The following is a 6237-nucleotide window of genomic DNA, read 5'->3' as shown; positions in this document are numbered from 1 at the left end:
TGAAGCTGCAGCAATGGTAACAGCAGTGACGGGACACAGGAGGGGAGCGGCACAGAATAAGTGGCCGCTCCTTTTTCTTGCTGGGGGCTGTTGATGCTAAACCAGATCAGACATTGCAGCCCATAATGTTTAGAGCGCCACAGTGCTTTTAATCTGTTTTTGATATTTGGGAATTTGTTGTCACGGTGAATGTTGCAAACTTTGGTGCAGTCCATTAAGTAGTTAAATGGTCAATTGCTTACATTTGTAGTGCGGGACTGTTTACTGAGGGGAAAAGTTATATTCATTTCAATGGGTTTTAATTGCAGGAAATACGTTATTGTAGTAAAGACTCGTTATGTTGTAGTTCCTGGGAAGAACCGGGATTTAGGCAAGGACCTGTTTTTCTTAAATTGGGCCTGAGTACAGTAAGAAAGGCTATAGACTGAGAGAATTTTGTGAATACTTTATTTAAATAAAGTTGTAAATTTGTTCAATGACAGACTTTTTATGAAGACGGTGTGAAAGAAACTTAAAAACAATAATCAACTGTTGGGAGTGGTCCACACCTGATTTGTGGATCCAATAACTAGGGTTACCAGCTGGCCACTTTTCCACTGTGCATTTACTTTTTTTAAACCTTCTGACCAGTTACCTTGTGAGGGATAAAAGTATATGAGAAAGGCAGAGTATTTATTGTCTGTTATTTATTGGTTCCTTCATGATTAGAGTGACTCAGATCACTTTGGGTGCAATTTGAGAACCCCCTCCAATTTCAGCTGAAGTGGTCCAAGGGTCTTTAGGATCATAAGGGAAATAACGGTGGGATAGCAGATGAAGTTTAAAAACCCTTGTTCCAGCTGTTTTCATCAACTGTCTCTTTATTCTTCTATTATTAAATAATAACAATAATATTACCAGAATAACGTTGCCCTGTGTTGCACCAGGATAAGCAGTCTCTCTTTCAATGGTAAAATTAAGTGTTAGCTACTCTGAACTCACATTCTCCAATTTGGTATTTTAAAAATCTACAAATATAGCAAGCTGTTACCTAGTAAATCTGGCTAGACACTATGACAGCTATTTTGTGTTTGTGTGTGAACATCCAGTCTGAGAAAACATTCTATGTAATATGAAAGTCTGTTTCCAGCATTGAAAAGCTCAGTACAGGAATTTGTCTTCTTCCTGGCTCTATAATTTTTGGGCCACTTTCAATCCCACAGTCCTTTCCAATCTTTGTGCCTGTAAAAAAAAATCTCTAAGCACCACGAGATAAGAATTTTAACCTCTACATTTCTCTGAGTATGATTCATCTGTTGCTAAATATGTGCCCTGTTTCAAAGGAAACTCAGAAGGAAGGTTATACACCCTCTGATTTTTAATCAATTGCATTATGGCCATTTCCTGTAACTGCAAATTAGTACCTCTGTGTCAGTTTCACCTACCAACTGTCTAAACTGTCAGCCACCTGTTTGTTTTCATCTATACTGAGAGTGTTGCCTTTGTATAAATAGGTATGCTTTGAAACATAAAAAAGTACAATTTTCCTTTTGTGTTTACCCTCTCAAAAGCAGGAGGCATTTCCTATGCAAAATAATAAACCCTGTTTTCATGCAGATATTAGAAGTACAGTTGAACAATTTTTATTGGGGTGAGAACAGCCTTTATTTTTAAAATTTGTGTGAAAAGAGATCATAGATGATCTTCAGACGGTTAGTTCTATCTCATCCTTGGCTTGCTATCTTGGGAGATTACATACCAAGCATGATGTTAAGTATGATGTTCCAACTGTAAATCCACATGGAAATGGGTCCCACTGAAATCCATAGATTTTATTTCGGAGTGAACATGCTTAGAAGTGGAGTGTGAATAAGAATATAAATCAATTTATACCCTTAAGTTACTATAAAAATGATATCCATCCTGATATTTGCTGTTTTTTCCTCTTCTTTTTCAACTTGTTTGTTCCAAGCCAGAAGAAAGTGAGCTCTGTTCCCTACTGGGCAAAGAGCAATTAATGTGGGGATTTAAATCAGGAAAGCCCATTGTCATGGAAACCAAGTGCAACTAGGGCATCTGATGTATTGTCATCTTTCTCTACAAGAACCCTGTGAGGGTGATGAGCATCTGACATAATTCATATCCACCATTGCTGCTGTTTTTAAAAAAATGAGAGATCTTATTATGGACCTCAAGCACACTATCTTCGTTCTGTTCTAGTTGCATTTGGAAAGGTAGAAAAAGTTATTTGCTTGACTTGAGAAGGTTGCTATGTCTTTGCCTAAGAAACATGCTGAAACCAGATTGACTCACATTTGCAACTACTGCTGGTTTAGGCCATTAGGACAGGCATGTTTTAAAAGAAGCCTTTAGAAACTCATAAGGAGAACACGAAGGCAAGGGTCATCCTCTGTTCTTTTTCCACAGCACCTGGTTACTCGCGGAAATAGCCTATCTCTAAAGATGAAAATTCCGTTTATGCTCCAGCTTCTTGCTAAAGATCCCCCAAGAGCTGACTCTCCTAACACTGCTACTACTATATTGATTTTATGTCATCACTCTCACAGGGTTCTTGTAGAGAAAGATGACAATACATCAGATGCCCTAGTTGCACTTGGTTTCCATGACAATGGTTAGAAAAACTGTTCCCTCTGCACCCTCCCTCCACTGCAGAGTGCTTCATTACATCTCTCACTGCCACTTGGAGTGAGATTTTCATCTCTTTAAGGTGTTTCTTCTTCTAATTCACTACAAATGTTTATTGAAATGAAGCATAATTGAAATGAGTGTGCTGTGAAAAACAATGAGAAATACAGTATGGTATAACTACCTAGGAAGCACGTCATAACTAGTGTAGGAAATTGGCTTTGGCTAGTTTTGTTTAAAATGATTAGGACTGCAAGACGAAGCCACTGAAGCCAACTTCAGGGAGATGTAGATTGCATTCCACACTCCATTTTATGGCAAAGAAAGGTCTAATGGCAGATTAAGCCATTGTGTTCCTAAACTGGTGTGTCTAGGCAGCTTGGATAAGAGAATGTTTCATCTGTTAGTCATTTGAATGAGCTCTTCAGAGGGAAAACAGGGCATAAGTGTAGCAAAGAACCATAAATACATGTTACCTGCCAATTGAAATTATATTTTTAAATAGTGCTGAAATGCAGAAATGGGCAGCTACCCAAGTCATGTATTGATGTAATATACCATGTGGCTTTGCGAATATAGCAAACAATAATTGCAGGTGCAATTCCATTCATTTTTAGATGTTTATGTTTTGTTCATTTAAAACTATTAAATCTTTTGTTCTCTCAGCCTTTAGAGAAGCGGAATTCTAAGGGCCTATATAAACATGTTTCCCACATCAGTATGATAAAATATGTATTGTGAATTCTGTGCTGAGAACTTAATCATAGGTATGCATGGGCTCCGTTTGGATCAGAACTGTGGTAGGTAGGGACAAAGGGCTTAAGCCTCCCCCTCACAAGCACACCATTTTCCAAACCTGAAGTGGCCCAAGGGGACTGGTATTTAGCACACTAGAGACTCTGTGCACAGTGATGGGGTTCCACGCTTTCCCCAACCTCAATTCTCATTTCTGGTTGTTCCTATCCTCTTCTTTGCCTTCTCACTTCACCAACTTCTATAGATCTGTACAGAATCCATGTGAAGCGCCATCTCCAAATCTGTGGTATGTTCAAAGGATAGCAAGATACCCTGGATGATCAAGGCATTTCTACAGTTTCCCTCCATTTTGTGTTTAATAGACACTTACATTTTCAGGACTCTTTTCGTTTTCATTAAGATAAATGTTCACTGGTCCCTAGTTGCATGTCTCACTTGTATACAATGCAGAGATTTTCCCCTCTTGTTCCGCAAGGTCATCCCAGATGGCTTAGACTGTAATTTTGAAGTTCCATAAAGCACATGGTTTTCAGTAAACATGCCCAGGCATGGGATGCAAATATGTTGACCTAAACTCTCTGAGTGTAAGCTGTGGCTTACAAAGCCTTCATCAAGACTCATTTCTAAATGCCAGGAGGGGGCTCTTCCGTGTGTCAGCTACTCTAATTGGAACACACAGAACTGGAGACTTGCAAATGACTCATAACCTTATCTTGCCAAGCAGAGAGCAGCAGGGAGGCAGCAACAGAGTTCCCGTGTTCCCTCTGCAACAGGTCTTGAGCTCAGCGTGAATAAATTACTATGAAAAAAAATAATGACAAGACCATTGCAAATACCAGATTAATTAACTCTTATGTCTATAGGTCATTTATGATGAAAATATAATAATTTTCATTTCAAATTGACTCGCTTTCTTTTTGTTCACATTATGAATTGTTTTGGTTGAAAATGTTAGTTGGAGCAGAGGGGTCTAAATGTGGTTGTCATCCTGTTCTAATCCTGCCCCCAACAGTCTAGGACATCTCCTGCAGAGCCTGAGATTAACCCTTAGGTTGCCACATCCCTCCCCCCAAAGTCTGTCAAAGATGTCAACAATTTAAACAAACCGAATGAACCACTAGCTAGAAATATGGAATTGACGGCTTGATCTCAGCAGCAGTCAACAGAGGATGGGTTTATCCTGTCTGGGCTTTCCTGGCCACTGCTATCTACAGGCTGTTCTCACAGGTCATTTCAAGTCTCTGATCTGTGAGGCGAAAGTAGCGCTTCTTTGGCTGCCATTGGCTCAGTTCTGGAACAGTTGCAAGGTAAGGAAATTCAAGGCCATCCCATGCAGAATCCACAACTCTATCATGGGACTCTGCTCCAGTTCATGGTTCCATGGGGCACCTTCAGGCTATGATAGTTGTGGGACATCCACCTCAGGTACATCACTTCCTTTGTTAGACTGAGCGTGATGCAGGAGCCAACGTATGTAAAAGCTTCAAGGCTTTTGAATGTATAGGCATTAGCTACAGGACTATACAGTCAAAAAGCCTAGGCCTTCATATTTTAAAAAGCCTTAAAGCTCATACATAGGTTAAACTTAGTCTAACACACCCCTTCATACAGGTGACATTTCTGCTCACCCAATACAAATATTCCATGAACTGACCAAACCTTGTGTCCAGTGACGGTATCCTTCTGCCTGCCCACCCCCACCAGCCCTGCAGCAGCAGGCACTATCCTCAGGCCATGCAGTACCACCTCTGCCAGTAACTCAGCTGCAGGTGCTACAGACCAACACTCAGGCACAACCCTGGGCAACAGCTCACAGCCACCCAGCTGACACCCTTCTCCAGCAGTTGCCCAGGCAACTCAACCTCAGCAAGGCCCACAGGAGGCTGTTAGCAGCATGAGCCAGGCAAACTCAGGGAGCCACTGGAGAAGCTTCAAAAGCAGCAAGGGTGAGCCAGGCAGTGAACAGAGCAAATGCCCCACCCTGGGCTGAGATGAAGCTCTCCAAAGGGGGCTGATTCAGGCCCAGATCAAGCCCATGGGAGCACACCACATCGCCTGGGAATGCACCATGCTGCCTGGGAGCATGCCCCTGGGAGGCCCGTGCCTCCCCTGCCGGCCAGGTAAGTGGGGGCAGGGGGTGGAAGGTGGGATCCCCCACCCCCAGCGGGTGAATAGCAATCCTATACCCAGTCCTCCCATCAAAAAGGCTGGGAGAAAGGCCGCTCAAGGAGGCTGGATAGGATTGCCAGGTCCCCTTACCCTCCCAGTGGGAGAGAGGAGCTTGCACTTACCTTGCAGATATTTTTGTATGTGCTTCTGGCAGCAGGCATGCTACTGCACTTCATGGGCCAATTTTGGACAGAGGCTGGGAGTGGGGGTCCCCTGCCCCCGCTGGGGGACCTGGTAGCCCTAAGGCTGGGTGAGGATTGGAAGAAGACCCAGGGAGGTGGGTCAAGGTGAATCCTTTAAAGGCATGTTCCTATGAGGGTTGAGGAGGAATAGCAAGAAGAGGAAGCTGGACAGTGCTGTCACTTCCAGGGCAGGAGAAGAGACAAGGTGGCGCCACTTCCTTCCCTGCCCATCTGAAGCTGGAGGACATCTACGTGGGGATCGGGCAGGATAGCAGTCAATCAGGTAGGGGTGACAGCAAGGGAGGAGCCTCAGAGCCTTCAGGTTTTGGGCTAATATCCCCCACTAGCCACCTCAGCATTTGGACCATGTTTGGGGCTAAGATCTCCACTAGCCACCTCAGCATTCAGGAACTCAGGCTGTCACAATAATGCTTCAGGAGCATCTAGGGCTTTCTGACTCTATACAGAACAGGAGATGATCTACATGGCATCTCATAACCATCCC

Source organism: Eublepharis macularius, chromosome 2, assembly GCF_028583425.1.
Source record: "Eublepharis macularius isolate TG4126 chromosome 2, MPM_Emac_v1.0, whole genome shotgun sequence".
Lineage (NCBI taxonomy): Eukaryota > Metazoa > Chordata > Lepidosauria > Squamata > Eublepharidae > Eublepharis > Eublepharis macularius.
This window is presented reverse-complemented; position numbering follows the sequence as displayed.